This window comes from Eptatretus burgeri, chromosome 11, assembly GCF_056783735.1.
Source record: "Eptatretus burgeri isolate ZD-2024b chromosome 11, Ebu_testis_v1, whole genome shotgun sequence".
NCBI classification, from domain to species: domain Eukaryota; kingdom Metazoa; phylum Chordata; class Myxini; order Myxiniformes; family Myxinidae; genus Eptatretus; species Eptatretus burgeri.
Window position 1 is genome coordinate 99440347 of NC_140971.1, and position 18958 is coordinate 99459304.

Sequence of the window (18958 nt, forward strand, 5' to 3'; positions counted from 1 at the left end):
ACAATTCGGCTCAAGTTCATATAATGATCACACAATTGTTTATTTTCCATCAGAAATGAATCACTCTTATTGTACACATTATTATTGATGACGTCATGGGAATGCTCACCTTCTCCGATCATTGATGTGGAAAGGCACACTTTGTGAATTGGAGACAAAATGGTTTACCAGCGATTGTTATTCAAAACTGATGTTCATGAAACAAACACGTTTATTCAATGGAGTATGAAATTACAAAATTGTTGAAATAATCACAGTGCCCTCAAATGACCCAGGGTCGTTCAGATGCAGCATACCTGCATTGTTTAGTTAATTATTTTGTCGTGTGAGGCCTTATTTGCCTTATTTATTTGTCTTTATGTCATGATTTAAGGTTCCTTGTAAAAGTTGGAAATCATATTCAGGACAAAGATATTTAATTAGTAGACAAGATGTGTGTAGTTGTTCACAAATTAAAAATGACATTAGTAAACAATAGAAAAACATTGGGGATATGGGATTCGAACATTGTATGTGTGGTTGTACACCTGTGTAGTGATTATGTCTGTGAAAAGTCTCAACAGGTGAATGTGCTGTCTGTGTTTGTTCACCCCTAACCCGACAACCGTGATCACCCTTTCTCACCTTCCCCCACCCCAACCCAACATTATTTACGACTCATGTTTGCTAGCTTGGGTTTTATTCCAGGAGATATAAAATCGAACCACAAGCTTCCATTCTGGAGGTACATATGTGATGGGGTTGAGCATCGGGGTTCAGTGATACCGGTACACAAACACATACACACGCACGCACGCACACAAACACACTACGATTGTACTTTGAAGTTAGTCCTTCATGTTCCTGGAATTGTTTTGAAGTTAGTCCTTCATGTTCTGGAATTGTCCCATTTGTGAATTAATAAGGCCGTATGGTGGATGACTACTACAGCCTTGGAAGAAGCAACACATTCACTTGGTCTCACTGGGATTTTAGTCCATTGAACTCTTTGTATCAGAACATTATCGTGTATATTGACCAAGGAAATTAACTGCAATGGAGAATTAAAAACTGAGAAATGTGCATCGTTATTAGGTGTTGCGTTTACTCCTGTGAACAAAATGCTGCTTAGTCAAAGGTAAGAATGCATTTGAAGCAACAACAAAAGAACCTAAGGCGATGACTGGCCACACATTCCTCTCTATTCATTCCATTCGAATGACAATGCGATTTTAACAAAGTCATTCCTAAGAACAACTTTGTAAATCTTCTTCCTCAAATCTGAACACTGTAAACCTCCCTTCTGGGTGGACATTTGGATTCTTTCCTGAAAAGATCCTTGTATGTCACATGACAATTTAATCTTATCAAAGGGAACAAGAAAAAGAGCAATCAGAGATTGCTGACCCTCGCCAGGACTTGTTTTGTGTGCTTTTCATGTAGTTTTGTGTGGTGTTTGCGTACTGGTGTGTTACATAATTAATAAAAGATACAACGAGAACTGCCACTTTATAACTGCTGGCAGTGATGACTGGGTGCCAAGACGTCCCACTTTGATTAGACACCTGACCCTGACGAATGACATTTTTTTTTTTTTATAATTATTCAATTTAATTTAGAATGGGATTAAAATAAATTCAATTCAAATCAAATGGAAGACCAGAAAGGTAAAGTCATACATTGGAGTAATCAGAAGGAACCCAAACAAGCAAAAAACAAAGATGGAGCCATCAGGAGGAACCTGGATATAATTTGGGTTTCAACTCCTACTCCTCTACCCTCAAACCCATCCAAGAACAGCCAAGTGAACCTGATTCAAAAAAAATCAAAATCAAAAGGAACCCAGATCAAAAAAAATAAATAAAAATAATTCTGCTGCCAGATCATGCGTCCGATTACGTTGAAATTTAAAACATGTATTCCCTATAACTAAGAGAAAATAATTGTGAAGTTTCACATCGATTAAGTGGTTCCAGAGAAAACATTATTATATATTATTCTTCAATCCAATATTGCGGCCAAACCACGTGACCTCTCAGTTATTTCTTAACAAACATACCTTCATGGTTTGGGGGAACATTTGTGTGAAGTTTCCCCTCGATCTGTCCAGCTGTTCTGGAGAAGAGAATATTTTTTTAGAGGTTTTAGGGTAAATCCAATATGGCTGCCAAATCATGTAACCGATGACGTCATATGTGTGAACCTTTTGTTATCCATGGAGAGGTGGTCACGCAGGTAAAGTTTCATCTCGATTTATGGATCATCTCAAAAACATTTTGAAGGTTTATTTTTTGAAATAATATGACTGCCGAATCATGTGACCGATGACGTTATCAAGTTTTATTCTGTGGCCCATTTTATCCCTTGATGACCCTCAAAAATTTTCATACTGATCAGATGTAGCATTCCACATATGCAATTATGATGTCATAAAGAAGGAACTTTTGACGTCATTTTCAAAAAATCACAGTTAATCCCCATGAGGAGAACTTGCCATGTTCCAAGTTGAAATTTTTTTCCTTCTTGCGGTTTCAAAGATAGAGGTCCAAAGTTTTTTATGTTTTTTCCAACATGGCTGCCACACCACGTGCCTTATGATCTTATAATTACCATTGAAACATTCTACGTGAGTCGTCACACCAACAGTGAAAATTTTGTCTCAATCTGATACGCAGTTGCAGAGAAAAACACAAAAGTTCTATGCAGACAAACAAATAAACAAACAAGATGTCATGCAGAGCTTTACAAAGTCCAGAAAACAAATTTGACCTCAAAAATAATTGCTGGTTGAATTAAGTTTCCTTGAGGCCGACCCTTCTTCCCGTTTGTGTGCACGATCGTGTTTATTGTATTTTCTCCTTATTATCATCAGTTTTTATTTTCTTCACTTTTCCCTCCACCCTCCTATCCCTCTCAACTCGACCCTCTGTTTCATGTCTTAAAATTTTTTTTTTATCTAAAAAAAAACAACCAAACCCCATGCAACCACGTGACTTCCGGTACCGACTCTTCCTCCTCCTTATCTGCCATATTTGACTTTTGCTGACCCACATTAAAAATACACCTTCATGATTTTCTCTTAAACCTTTCCTTTACCTCATCTTACCTAATCTTAAAAACATAATTTTTTTTAAAAATCTTCATTATTTTAACCTCCCACATCACACCTCCTGAAACCACATGCTTCTCTGCCCTCTCTTCTTCTTCTTCCTGTAACCTTCATCACACGAACAAGCTTCCTTCTGCGTTTGCCGATCCAAATTCAAATTTTTCACACAATTTTTTTTCAACGTTCCCTTTTCTGAATCTCTCGTAATCTTCATTAAAAAAAAAAAAAACGCTCTCTTAAAATGTTTCAACTTCCTCTTCCACACGTGTGGTTCTCGGTATTATATAATCCACTTTTCCCAGTTCCCAGTTTTAAAAAATTTAAATCCCAGTTTCTAATGCATGTTCGTGTTCCATCAATCATCCCTTTTTTTTCCAACTGTAGTGCCAATTCACCCCACCTCCTTAAATCTACCTCCTCTGAACCCCTCACCTGTTGTCACCTCTCCTTACTCCTCCCATCTTGCCCCTCATCCAACCTCCGCTCTTGACACCTCTTCACTGTCTTTTTCAGTATCAGCTCCTCCTCTGTTGTCCCAAAGTGTGTGTTGTTCTAACGTCTGTGGGCTCCATTCTAACCTAACAGATATCTCACTCTCTCTCAATCATTACACTCATCACCACAAACATGCTCCTTCCTTCCTCTCAGCACACCTACCCCTTTTCCCAACCTCTCATGTCTTGTACCTCCCCCTCACGCGCCCTTCTTCACCATACCTCTACCAAGTCACATCCTTCCCGTCTCCCCACCTCTCTCATCACCCTCCTGCACCTTGGCCGTGCCCGCTCTCATCGTCTCCCCTCCCTCTCAAAACTTCCCTGTCAAAGCAACTTTCACATTCTTCCGCTCCCAGCTTCGCTTTCACGTTTCTCAAAAACTCTCCCCTCACCCTTCTTCCTCAACTCTCCCCCCTCACCCTTCTTCCTCAACTCTCCCCCTCACCCTTCTTCCTCAACTCTCCCCCCTCACCCTTCTCCCTCAACTCTCCCCTCTTACCCTTCTTCCTCCAATCTCCAATCTCCCCTCTCACCCTTCTTCCTCCAATCTCCACCCTCACATCCACAAAGCTGCTTCCTTCCCCCTCCCTCTCTCTTCCACCTCATCACTCCACCTCCTCCAGTCTTCAATTGTCTTCTGCGTCCTCTCTTATTACTCCCCATTATAACTCACCCCAGCACCACAGAGCCTTTTCTCCTCCTCATCCAGCCCCCTCCCCTAGCTATTCTGCATCCCCCACACTCTTTCAACATCTCTCCTTACCTCCCCCCTCCTCCCTCCCCTCCCCCGTCCCACCCTTCCCCTGCACCCAAAACCTCCTCCCCTCCCTCTTCATTAACAGTGTGGACCCCAAATATCTGGGGCCTTCACTCAAACCTGACAGATCTTTCAACACAGGGTGCCAATGACAAACCAGACATTATAATCTGCCGAACAGAAACTATCCTCCCTCAAGACGTCTCTGACTCCCTAGTATCTCTCCCTGGTCACTCCTGTGGAAGAAAAAATAATTATATTCATGTACTCTCAATTATAATTGTGCTGGTGCTTTCCAAATTTAATACTTATGCTATAGTCAAATTGGCTGTCAATTGTGTTTCCCCTTTTGTCTGAGTGTTGATGGGGGGAATGTCTTGTTGTGTCACAGGGTGACCTGGTTGATAGCACTGCAACTTTTGCCATGATTATGTCATTCTCTTTCACCCAGTGGACACGTATTGCAGTTTGACTTACATTGCCTAATGCTTATCAGACCCATGTACTCACTGCTTTTTATATACACAATTCCTTATATTCATTTCATTGAAATACCTGTAACCTACGGTCTTATCCTGCACTCCTTTTGGTTGTCTGCCTTTTATTATTTTGTCTGATTCTCACCAAGGCCAGCTGAAAGTCACCATGTTCTCTCTCCCTTTGAATCTCCCAGCCCTCTCCACTCCCACAAAAGCATATAAATGTCAGAAAATGTAAACTTAGCTTAGTGCAAATCATTGGGATGTTTACATCTCAGTGCTTTGGACTCCATGGTCCCATGAAATAAATGTTCTCTGATCAAATGTACTTTTCGTTGTGGACAGTGAATTAATTGTTTCTTACAGATTGAGTAACAGGATTTACACAAAGTCGGTTGATGGAACAAATCAGAAAATCCACAACACTCCCTCCTCCAATATGACAGACCTGAGACGCGTCCTGGTAGAGGAGTTGCTCTCTTCATCAAAGACTCTATTCCTCACTCCCCCACAGCCCCAAGAATACCTCTGGCTGCCGCTTCCCCTCCACTCCCACCTCATGTTTATATGTGTACTGTACCATCCACCAAACAGTGATGACTCCATTTATACCTCACTATCCGAAAACATGGACCAACTTCTATCTTCTCATCCAAACTCTCTCTTCCTCATAGGTGGTGACTTCAATTGTCATCATGCCAGTTGGCTAGGAGTGAGTAACTCTCTCAATACCTGTCATGGTACTTTAGCAAAAGACTTCTGCGACTCATTGGGACTGACTCAATCGGTCAACTTCCCGACCCGGATCTCAGTGAATTGTGCATCATCTCTTCTGGATCTGATTTTGACAAATTTCCGTGAAAATATCTACTGTTCTTCCTCCGCTCCAATCGGTTCATCTGACCACGTCCTTGTCAAAGTGGACATCTCTCTGGCTGTTATTGGAGAACCACCTCACTGCCGTCGAGTCTGGCATTTCACTCAGGCTGACTGGCAAGGTCTCCATGCAGCCTCCTCAGTCTCCCTACCCTCCCCCCCTCCTCGCTCTCCCTCCTACATCTCTCTTTCCCCCTCCACCTCCTCACTCTTCCCCACCCCTCTCTTTTTCTCCACACCCCCCTCACTCCTTGCATTCCAGCCAGTGAAGTGATGGGTGGTATTTGCTAGTAATCAATGAACATTGATACAATCCAACAATTGTCTCCGGACTGTCCAGGTGGTGTTTGTCTCTGGACGGTATTTATCACATGACCGTAAGAAAGTGGATTTCAGACATTATTTTGTTTCCATCTTCACTGTTATTCTATGCAGAATCATTTGTTGAAACAATCTGAATCGGAATTAACGCTTCACTGTGTGTCTGCCTTCCCTCCCCCCACTCCTCTTCAAACTGCCTTCCTTTCCCTCACCCCTTCTCATGCTACTTTCCATTCCTCCTCCTCCCCCCCTCCTCACATTCCCCACCCTCTCCCCCCCTCCTCACTCCACTCTCCCTCCCTCCTCTCTATTTCCTGCTCTACCTCCTCACTCTCCCCCACCCCTCTCTTTTTCTCCCCCCTCCCCCTCCTTGTATTCCCGTCAGCGAAGTAATGGGTGATATTTGCTAGTAATCGATCAACATTGACACTACCCAATCATCAATCAACATGGTCACAACCCAATCATCAATCAACATGAATACAACCCAATATTTAATCAACATCGATTGAACCCATTCATCAATTACCATGGACACAACCCAATAATCAATCAATATGGATACAACCCATTAGTTAATCAACATGAATACAACTCAATCAACATGGATACAATGCATTAGTTCATCAACATGAATACAACCCAACAATCAATCAACATGGATAGAACACAATAATCAATCAACATGGATAGAACACAATAATCAATCAACGTGCATAGAAAACAACAATCAATCAACATAGACACAACTCCATAATCAATCAACATGGATACAACTCAATAATCAATCAACATGGATACAACTCAATAATCAATCAACATGGATACAACCCATTAGTTAATCAACATGAATACAACTCAATAATCAATCAACATGGACACATACATTAGTTAATCAACATGAATACAACCCAACCATCAATCAACATGGATAGAACACAATAATCAATCAACATGGATAGAACACAATAATCAATCAACGTGCATAGAAAACAAGAATCAATCAACATAGACACAACTCCATTATCAATCAACATGGACACAACCCAAAAATCAATCAACATGGATACAACCCAATAATCAATCAACATGGATAAAACTCAATTATCAATCAACATTGACACAACTCAATAATCAATCAACATGACACAACCCAATAATCAATCAACATGAATACAACTCAATAATCAAACAACATGGACACAACTCAATAATCAATCAACATGGATATAACCCAATAATCAATTGGAATGGTGGATCCATGTGTTCCTTTGGTGAATCTGTTCCCTATACCCACCGACCTGATTTGTTTTCCTCCAATGTTGTTACAACCACTTATCCTTTATTGCGCAGCTCTTCTATGAGCCTTGACATTTAATACACACACACACACACACACACACACACACACACACACACACACACACACCTCATGTCGAGAATGTAAAAATCATACAAACGCTAAAATGAACACAAGGTATTGGTTCACACAAACATTTCCTTACGTCTTTGTCCTACATTTGACAATTGTCCAAGCTCTACGGACTACGATGATGCTTACATTAGTTATTCTTGGTATCCAAAGAAGGCCGTTCTCATGAACAATGTAAACCATCTGGTGTGCAGTACAAACGGTTTGGCCCAGACAGTAACCACACTGAGATAGCAAGCGGTGTAACCTGGTGTCAAGGAACCTCCAATAAGACCAGAAGACCACTTGTTCATGCCACCCACAGTCCAGGCATGAATTTGTGATGTGTTCATGATGCCAGTGATAACTCTTCAACTTTTCGTGGCCACCGTGTGTGATGTTTAACATCCACAAGCTGATGCTTACCGACGGGACACCCAGATTGACATCCATCCGATGATTGTCACACACTGACGTCTCACTCTGCCTGCTAAACACCAGGATGGAGGTTTATAACCGAGTCAACATTCAAACCCAAGTTCGACAGCTCAGAGGCAAGTATGCAGACCTCTAGGGTCGGCTATCCTTCCAACCCATGAGATTTCGATCAACATACATTTACTATATATATGTATATATATATATATATATATATATATATATATATATATATATATATATATATATATATATATATATATATATATATATATATATCTGGAAAAAAATTAAGAGACCACTGCAAAATTATAAGTTTTTCTGGTTTTACTATTTAAAGGAATGTGTTTGAGTAAAATGAACATTTTTGTTTTATTCTATAAACTACTGACAACATTTCTCCAAAATTCCGAATAAAAATATTGTCATTTAGAGCATTAATTTGCAGAAAATGACAACTGGTCAAAATAACAACAAAGTTTCAGTGTTTCCAGACCTCAAATAATACAAACAAAAGAAGTTCATATTCATTTTTAAACAACACAAAACTAATGTTTTAACTTAGGAAGAGTTCAGAAATCAATATTTTGTGGAATAACCCTGATTTTCAATCACAGTTTTCATGCGTCTTGGCATGCTCTCCACCAATCTTTCACATTGCTGTTGGGTGACTTTATGCTACTCCTGGCACAAAAATTCAAGCAGCTCGGCTTTGTTTGACGGCTTGTGACCATCCATCTTCCTCTTGATCACATTCCAGAGGTTTTCAATGGGGTTCAGGTCTGGAGATTGGGCTGGCCATGACAGGGTCTTGATCTGATGGTCCTCCATCCACACCTTGATTGACCTGGCTGTGTGGCATGGAGCATTATCCTGCTGGAAAAACAATCCTCAGAGTTGGGGAACATTGTCAGAGCAGAAGGAAGCAAGTGTTCTTCCAGGACAACCTTGTACGTGGCTTGATTCATGAGTCCTTCACAAAGACAAATCTGTCCGATTCCAGCCTTGCTGAAGCACCCCCAGATCATCACCAATCCTCCACCAAATTTCACAGTGTGTGTGAGACACTGTGGCTTGTCGGCCTCTCCAGGTCTCCATCTAACCATTGCATGACCAGGTGTTGGGCAAAGCTGGAAATTGGACTCATCAGAGAAGATGACCTTACTCCAGTCCTCTACGGTTCAATCCTTATGGTCTTTTGCAAACCTCAGCATGGCTCTTCTTTGCTTCTCATTGATGAAGGGCTTTTTTCTAGCTTTGCACGACTTCAGCCCTGCCCCTAGGAGCCTGTTTCGAACCGTCCTCGCCGTGCACTTCACTCCAGCTGCCGTTTGCCATTCTTTTTGTAGGTCACTTGATGTCATCCTATGGTTGTTGAGTGATTCGAATGAGTTGGCGGTCATCCCGGTCAGTGGAAAGTCGTTTTCACCCTCTGCCAGTCTGTAACTTTGTTGTCCCCAATGTCTGCTGCTTGACCTTGTTCTTATTAACCGCCGTCTTTGAAATTTTAAGGACGGAAGCAACGTGACGCTCAGTGTATCCCTCTGCCAGTGAAGCCAGAATTGAACCCTTCTTTTCCTCACTCAAAACTTTTCTTTTCAACTCCTTTGGCATGGTCAATAGTTATTTTTTTGATTCCAATTACTTTTGAGGTACCACCAGCACTGTTTTTGCCATCCAGCTGGTCCTATTGCAAGAGGATAGTGATGACCACAGCAGTGGTTTTTATACTTTTCCTTGTTAAATAAGATTCGGTTCAGGTGATCACCTAATCAGTACCTTACTAAGTAGAATGAGGTGTGCCTTTATTGGAATTCAACAAACACTGGAATGGAATGGCTGCCATCCATGTGGAGATGCTGATTTAAAAAAATTTTGGAGTGGTTTCTTTTTTTTTTCCAGAGCTGTACATACATACATATATATATATATATATATATATATATATATATATATATATATATATATATATATATATATATATATATACAAAGTGAGAAACAACATTGGTTGTTTTTATTTGAACTTGAAACGATTTGTTAAATAATCTGTAATGGATTTAAAATGTAAACATTGGGAAAGAGTATTTACTTTTAAAAGTGAGTTAAAAGGAGGTAATGATTGCTCAACGTCATTGTGTGCACTCGAATGTTCACACTTACAATAACACCACGAGGGCTCACCTTACACACAGGTAACCAGCGTCTTGTTTTCGAGTTATAATCGATGAACATCGAACATCTTCCTCTCCGATAGCAAAACGAAAAGGTAAACTTAAAACACGATCGAGCGTTCACATAGTTTATAAATTTACACTGGTGTGACGAGAACACACAGGAGGGTTCGTTTATACCTGCACAAAACAACCTGAGTATCCCTTGCACACCATGGAACACACACACAAACACACACACACACACACACACACACACACACACACACACACACACACACACACACACACACACACACACACACACACACACACACACACACACACACACCATGTACGACTCCCCGAACCAATAACAAGGGGAAACGTAAACTGCTCTGTTCACAATTACATCATCATGGCAATTGTTCCCAAGCAATGGGGAAATTATCGTTTCCATGGCAATATCCGAAAGCTAAAATCACTGATAATACTCATCACAACCACAAACCTACTGATCCTTAATTGTCCAGTCAAAGACCTACATATATATTTATATATATATATATATATATATATATATATATATATATATATATATATATATATATATCTATCTCCGGTGTGTATCCCGGTCAGAATAGGTACACCGTATCCCTGCGTGTCGTAAAAGGCGACTAAAAGGGTTGGCGTCAGGAAGGGCATCCGGCCATAAAAACATCGCCTCAAAAGGAAACCATGATGAGTACAACTGATGGGCAGGGTACAGCCCGAAGTACCCCGTGGGGGTCCTCACCCCCTCTCGTTAAAACTCAAGGTGGGGAACCCGATCGAAGCAAGGGAGGAAATTTTTCCATTTATGATGACCAATCGTCTGATGCCCCACGTGGAGATCGGTTTCTGAGGTTTGGTACATGGAATGTAGGGACAATGACAGGGAGATCTGGAGAAGTGGTTGAAACATTGGTCAGAAGAAGAGTGGACATATGTTGTGTGCAGGAGACATGGTGGAAGGGAAGTGGTGTGAGAATGGTGAAGGGAAGGCAGGGGCAGAAGTACAAGTTTATGTGGCAAGGGTGCCCGGAAGGCATGCATGGTGTTGGTGTAATGTTTTCTGAGGAGTTTGTAGACAGTGTAGTGAGTGTGACGAGTGAGTGAAAGGTTGATGATGGTGAGAATTGTGATCGGAAATCTCTTGGTGAACGTCATCTCGGGATATGCCCTGCAGGTCGGTCGAAGCGATGAAGAGAAGAACATGTTCTGGTATGCGATGGAGAAGTTGATGGAAAATGTGAAAGATGAGGAAGTTGTTGTGCTTGGAGGAGACTTGAATGGACATGTGGGAAGGAGTCCAGACGGTTTTGGGGGAGTCCATGGGGGTTATGGATATGGTGTGAGAAATGGAGAAGGTGAAAGGATCTTGGAGTTTGCTGGTGGAGCTGATTTGTTGCTCTGTAATACTCAATTCCAGAAAGCGAATAATAAGCTTATTACCTACACGTCAGGTGGGTTGACGACAACCATTGACTACCTGATGGTGCGTCAGCGAGATAGGGGAAACCTCCGGGACACAAAGGTGATCCCAGGGGAGGAGACTGTTTCGCAGCACCACCTGGTTGTCTGCGATATAAGGGTGAAAGGTGCGCGGAGAATTCGGCGGGTGAAGTACCAACCGAGGATGAAGGTGTGGAGGTTGAAAGAGGCGACAGTGAAGGAAGCATTAAGAGAGAGGCTGAGTATGGTTGAAGATGATGTGGTTGAGCTTGAAAGTGGTTGGATGTCAATGAAAGCTCGTCTATTGGGAGCCGTTGGTGAGGTATGTGGATGGACAAAAGGACCACCGAGGCACTCGGAAACATGGTGGTGGGATGATGAAGTTGGAAAGACGATTGAAGAGAAGAGGAAGAAGTTCAAGGAATGGGAAAAGGCAAAGGATACGGTGGAAGAAGAGGCTGCACATGAAAGTTATAAGGAAGCCAAGGAGGCTGCAAAGAAAGAGGTTGCAAAGGCGCAGGAGGCCCATCGGAAAATGTTTGGAGAACGCTTGGATTCGGAGGAGGGTAAGAGAGCGGTATTCAGGATTGCAAAGCAGATAGCGAGAGAGAGATTTGATGTGACGGGGGTGAGTTGCTTGAAGGATGAAGTGGGACAAATTGTTGTGGATTCAGATGGAATTAAAGGAAGATGGAAGAGATATATGGAAAGGCTGTTGAATGTAGAAAATGAATGGGATAGAAACATCGAGAGTAACCCAGTTTTAGGACCAGCAGAGAAGATAACTGAGAAGGAAGTTGAGGAAGCTATAAGAGCAATGAAGAGTAGAAAAGCAGGAGGGCCGACGGGAGTTGTGGGAAATATGTTGAAGGCAGCGGGAAGTTTGGGTGTGAAGAGAATGACAGAGATCTGTAATCTGGTGGTGAAAGAAGGCCGCATTCCAGTGGATTGGGAACTGAGTACCCTTGTCCCTCTGTACAAGGGGAAAGGTGACCCTCTGGACTGTGGCTCCTATAGAGCAATAAAGTTATTGGAACATGGAATGAAGGTATTGGAAAGGGTGTTGGAGAAGAGGATAAGGAAGAAGGTAAAGATTGACGAAATGCAGTTTGGATTTATGCCAGGAAGAGGAATGACAGATGCAATTTTTATTGTAAGGCAGTTGCAGGAGAAGTGCATGGAGAAGAGGAAGAAGTTGTTTTTTGGGTTTGTTGACCTGGAGAAAGCATTTGATAGGGTCCCACGCGAAGTAATGGCATGGGCATTGAGGAAGTTAGGAGTGGAGGAATGGTTGATCAGAGTAGTGATGGCCATGTACGAGAGAGCACGCACAGCTGTAAGGACGAAGGATGGGAACAGTGGTGAGTTTGAGGTGAGGGTAGGAGTGCACCAGGGGTCGGTACTAAGTCCACTTCTATTTGTAGTTGTGATGGAGGTGCTGGCTCAGAGGGTAAAGGAGGGTTTACCGTGGGAGCTGCTGTATGCAGATGATCTGGTGTTGATTGCAGAGAGTATGGATGGACTGAAGGAGAAGATGAACAAGTGGAAGGAATGTATGGAGGCAAAAGGTTTGAAGGTGAATATCGGAAAGACGAAGGTGATGGCAAGTGGTAAAGCATGTGGTGAGGTGGAAAGGACTGGGAAGTGGCCGTGTGCTGTGTGCAGGAAGGGTGTCGGAGTGAACTCCATTCAGTGTACAATGTGTGCTGAATGGGTTCATCGAAAATGTAGTGGGGTGAGAGGGTCATTAACCAGTGTGGCAGCTACATTCAAGTGTAAGGTGTGCATCGAGGGAGCAGCAGATGAAGGAATTGTTGAGTTGGATCTTGGAGATGTTGTGAAGCTGGAAGGGGTGAAAAGATTTTGCTATCTCGGAGACAAGCTGAATGGAGAAGGTGGATCAGACTCTTCGACGGTTGCTCGAGTGAGATGTGCATGGAAGAAGTTTCGGGAACTGAGTGGCGTGCTGACAAAGAGGGGAGTGTCGTTGAAGCTGAAGGGAAAGGTGTATGCTACATGTGTGAGGAGTGCGATGATTTATGGGAGTGAGACATGGGTACTGAACATGGAGCAGCAACAAAGGCTGGAAAGGGTGGAAATGCGAATGGTTCGGTGGATGTGTGGAGTATCGTTGAGAGAGAGGAAGACAAATGATGACTTGCGGAAGATGATGGGAATAGAGTCTGTGATGGAGGTTGTGAAGAGAAACAGGTTGAGATGGTTTGGTCATGTGTTGAGGAAGGATGAAAGTGACTGGGTGAGAGGAGTGTTGAAAATGAGTGTAGTCGGAAGTAGAGGACGGGGAAGACCGAGAAAAACTTGGCTAAATGTGGTGGAAGAGGAAATGTGGGCAAGGGGATTAAGAAGGGGAGATGCAGAAAACAGGGTAAAGTGGAGAAGATTGTCATGGGGCCCGCAAGGCTAACCCCCGCTTTAGCGGGGAAAATGGCCTTTAAATGCGTGTGTGTGTGTGTGTGTGTGTGTGTGTGTGTGTGTGTGTGTGTGTGTGTGTGTGTGTGTGTGTGTGTGTGTGTGTATATATGTACATATACACGCATGTTTTTAAATCTGATTCCCCTTCTCTCCAGTGTAAAGATTACTTATTCCAAACACTATGTAGAGCTGTTGAAGAGATTATATTGTAAACACACCACGATATGGTTTCTTCATTCATCGATTTTGCACCACGTGATCATTTTACACCTCGAATGATTGAATACCTACATTGTAACGTTCCATCTCGATGCACATACTAATAACACAAATAAATGTTAAAAACCGACATATATATGGGTTTCCAGAGGATCTGGGTTTGATTCCCGATCTGGACCCGTAATTTTTCCACATATATTTATTATATGTACATGTGCATATTGTTACGGCTGTGGAAATTCGCAAACCACCATTCAGGTCCCGTAGGTGAGATATCTCTTAAGTACATGTGTAGTTAGCCCAAATCCGTTGTCTCGAGGGAATTTATGTGATTCATTCGGGCTGCGACGCTTTGAGTTAGGCGTTTTTCTGTTATATCTTTATTTTGAACCAACCACGTCTCAACCGCCACCCTCACAACAACCACCACCTTCGCCACTACCCACGCTGACGAACGCCATCCTCCAATTTTCACACTACGACGGTTTCCACGTTGGAAACCATCGAGAACGCAAGGAGGGAAAGAAGAAAGCACAACGATGGCGCGTGAATTTTTCCCGCCTATTTTTCCCGTCTGACTTCCCCGCGCTTTGGAGTGGCGGAAGAGCGATGCAGGTCAAAGGTCAAAGGTGAGAAAAGGTGGGGGCCTCTTTTTGGGGGAATAATGCTCTGGTTCCAAGGCAAAAAACTGACTCCCTCGGCCCCCGGACAGAGCGGGGTGAAGGGAAAGCGTGAGGGCACGCCCCCTTTGCGAAGCTCGAAGGGAGGCGGGGCCGAACACAGCGGTGGAGTGAAGGGCGGAGCCCTGGGCTATGAAAGTCGGACACGGGCGGAGCGCTTTTGGGTTGGTGCTCTGGCTCTCTTCGTCCTCTTCCTGTCTTCCGGCTTGCTCGTCCTCTTCTCTTCGTGGTGGCCGCTGGCCTGGTCTTCTGTGGGGTGGTCCCAAGACCCCGCTGGCGGGACAGAGCCTCTGCCATTCCCCACACCGCAACCTTGAGCAACAACGTTTCCCCCCCCCCCTTCTATCAGCGCTGGGATAGCACCGGAAACTCCGTCCGTGGCGTCGAGCGGCCAACACGTGCCGGTGCGACGCACGCCGGAGAGGACTCGCCTACCATGCCAGGGCACGGAGTCGTGGCCAGGCGCGACCACGTCGACGGACGTAGGAGAGGGACTCGACGGCCCAAAGGGAAGTCACCATTTCTTTTCGGGGTTTTTTTTGCATGGATCTTGTGGCGCCGTGTCTTGTAAAGTAGAACTGTGCAAGTGTTGCCGTGTGTACGCGTATTCGGTTGTAACTCTGCGTCGTTGTTTCTTTTGCTTTCCTGATATAGGTGCATTTTGACTGTTTGGCTGTATATGTGTGCTCTCCGTGTGTCGCGTAATAAATATGCATTGTGTGAACTGTTTTCCCGTTTCGCTTCGTCTTTTCTTTATTGACCCTCCATCCTGCTTCACGTAAAGGGTTCGTAGTGGGCTTAATACGCCCGATAATTAATCGGAACCGTTGAGGCCGACGATAACGCTGCTCGGTTATCCCGATAGCATGGAACGGACCGCTTAAACGGTTCGTGTCCAGAGTCGGCCTGCGGCGAGGTATGATCGCCTGGTCGACCATCCGCACAGGTACTTAGGTAGATCGAATTTGGCGAGCAACTCTATCCTGCGCAGGTGGGCAATTGGCACGGTCGTGGTGGGGTTAAACCCCCACCCGTGACTAGCTCCCGGCGTTGTTCCGAGAAGGTCACGACAGAATTGTCCGTCCGGTGGGTGAGGCGGCCACCATTCGAGTCGAGCGGCCGATCGCACGCCGGCGGGCGCGAATTCGCAACAATATGTTTATATATGTATTTACACATGTATGTATACATGTATGTGTGTATATATGAATGTATATATTGTTAAGGCTGTGGAAATTCGCAAACCACCATTCAGGGCCCGTAGGTGAGATATCTCTAAGTACATGTGTAGTTAGCCCCAAACCCGTTGTAGAGAGGGATTTTATGTGATTTATTCGGGCTGTGACGCTTTGAGATGGCCGTTTTTCTGTTCTATCTTTATTTTGAACCAACCACGTCTCAACCGCCATCACACAACAACCACCACGCCAGCCATCATCACCAACTGCAACCACGCTCCAACCCTCGGACAACAACAACAACAACAACAACGCCAACAGCCACGACCTTTACCTTCACAACTCAATCCCACATCATCACATCACCGCCATTCCCAAACGGCACGATAACCATCAAACCACCACCGAAAACCCTCCACCATCTTCACCTCTCTCCTTCTACGGCCATTCCCGCACCACCGGTGAACACTGAGCGTCGGGCTGTCTCAGGCCCATTCGGCGATTGGTGCCGAACGCACCGAGCCGCGAGTGCAAATAGCGGCCTTTCCCAGGGAGAATTCGGATCAAGAACGCTACACGCCCACTTCCCCTCCGTCCAAACAGCAAGCGCGGAGCGGCTTGGCCCCGCCTCCAGGCGCGTCTGAGTGAAATCGATATATGCAAATTCTAGGATCAGGGGAGATTCACGCTCCCTTTCCTCCGACCAATGGGCGAGCGTGGCTCCGCCCCTGAGGTCATCCTGATCTGGATATTTGCATATTAACTGCTCCTGCCGGCCTATAAGAAGGCGAGCGCAAGGTGGAGAGTCAGTCGAGTCGGGTGGCGAAGTGAGTCGAGTCGGGTGGAGAGTCAGTCGAGTCGGGTGGCGAAGTGATCGGTGTGGCAGAGAGTCGAGTCGGGTGGAGAATCAGTCGAGTCGGGTGGAGAGTCAGTCGAGTCGGGTGGAGAGTCAGTCGAGTCGGGTGGAGAGTCAGTCGAGTCGGGTGGAGAGTCAGTCGAGTCGGGTGGCGAAGTGATCGGTGTGGCAGGAAGAGTCGAGTCGGGTGGTGAAGTGATCGGTGTGGCAGGAAGAGTCGAGTCGGGTGGCAAAGTGATCGGTGTGTCTTCGAGTTGGGTTCTGGAGTCGGCTGAGAAGAGTTGCGGGAAGAGGCAAAGGAGCTCGGGTCCGAGGCGACAAGGTCGGCGACGAGGCCGCGGTGTGGGATCGCTCGTCGCGGGACCCAGGCCAGCCAGCCATCTCCCTCCCCCAGGGCATCAACAATTCCCCCTTTCCCCGCGCTGAGATAGTGCGAAAAGGGAGCCCCGTTCCAACCCCACTCCAAACGTCATGCCAACAAAACCCACCAAGGAGCACGGAGTCGGGGCACAGCCACGCGGTCACATCTGCAGCTCGTCCGCCAACGCGTCACGAGGACGCGGGTCGGACCCCCCCCCCCGGTCTCGCGGGCCTGGCCACTCATTCAGGTTACGCGCACATATTGGCCGATAGGCCCCTCTGCCCCCTTGTCTATGAGGGTGGCTTCTTTCCTTTGCTTTTGAGTAAATGTGTGTTGGCGCCGTCTGTAAAGTAGAACTGTATAAGTGTTGCCGTGTGTGCACATAGTCGGTAGTAACTCTGCGTCATTGTTGCTATATGTGCATTTTGACTGTTTGGCTGTATATGTGTGCTTTCCGTGTGCCGGGAAATAAATGTGCTTTGTGTGAACTGTTTTCCCGTTTCGCTTCGTCTTTTCTTTATTGACCCTCCATCCTGCTTTACGTAAAGGGTTCGTAGTGGGCTTAATACGCCCGGTAATTAATCGGAACTGTCGAGGCCGACGATAACATCGCTCGGTTATCACTGTAGCACGAAACGGACCGCTTAAGCGGTTCGTGTCCGGAGTCGACCTGCGGCGAGGTACGATTGCCCGGTTTACCATCCGCGTGGGTACTTAGGTAGGTCGAGTTTGGCGAACAACTCTATCTTATGCGGGTGGCCGATTGGCACGATTGTGGTGAGGTTGAAAGGCCCACCCGTGACTGGCTCCGGGCGATAGTTCCCGGAGGGTCACGACTGAATTGTCCGTCCGGTGGGCGACACGGTCGCGATTCGAGTGACGGTCGCGATTCGAGTGACGTAGCCGTCCGCACGCCGGCGGGCGCGAATTCGCAACAATATGTATGTATGTATGCATGTATGTGTGCATATATATATATATATATATATATATATATATATATATATATATATATATATATATATATATATGAACATGTGTATGTATATGTATATATGTATGTATATGTGTATGTGCATGGATATATAAATGTACATGTGTATGTATGTGTGCATATGTGTATGTATACATGTATATATGTTGATATGTATATGTGTATATACATGTATGTATGTGTGTATGTATGTGCATGTATGTTTATGGAAGTATATATGTACACGTAGGTGCATGTGCATGTATATGTTTATATTTATATATGTATTTATGTCTGCAAGACTGTGTGTGTGTGTGTGTGTGTGTGTGTGTGTGTGTGTGTGTGTGTGTGTGTGTGTGTGTGTGTGTGTGTGTGTGTATACATGTAGTTATGTGTGTATGTACGTGTTTGTATCTATGTGTATACATGTAGTTATGTGTGTATGTACGTGTTTGTATCTATGTGTATACATGTAGTTATGTGTGTATGTACGTGTTTGTATCTATGTGTATACATGTAGTTATGTGTGTATAGTACGTGTTTGTATCTATGTGTATACATGTAGTTATGTGTGTATGTACGTGTTTGTATCTATGTGTATACATGTAGTTATGTGTGTATGTACGTGTTTGTATCTATGTGTATACATGTAGTTATGTGTGTATGTACGTGTTTGTATCTATGTGTATACATGTAGTTATGTGTGTATGTACGTGTTTGTATCTATGTGTATACATGTAGTTAT

At 44.4% G+C, this 18958-nt stretch overlaps 1 protein-coding gene across 6 annotated transcripts in view; it reads right to left on the reverse strand.

The window, feature by feature from the left end:
* Positions 1-18958, reverse strand: part of LOC147017748 (phospholipid-transporting ATPase IC-like) — a 159478-nt gene that overhangs the window by 139791 nt on the left and 729 nt on the right. For 2 of the 6 annotated variants that reach the window (XM_085847632.1, XM_085847634.1), the window contains exon 2: positions 2039-2089. The exons of 2 other annotated variants lie outside the window; for them this stretch is intronic. The gene's annotated coding sequence lies outside the window, so the exon portion shown is untranslated. Of the gene's footprint in view, positions 1-2038; positions 2095-18958 lie in introns of all 6 variants that reach the window. 2 more of the 6 variants (XM_085847631.1, XM_085847633.1) reach the window with 1 other exon arrangement.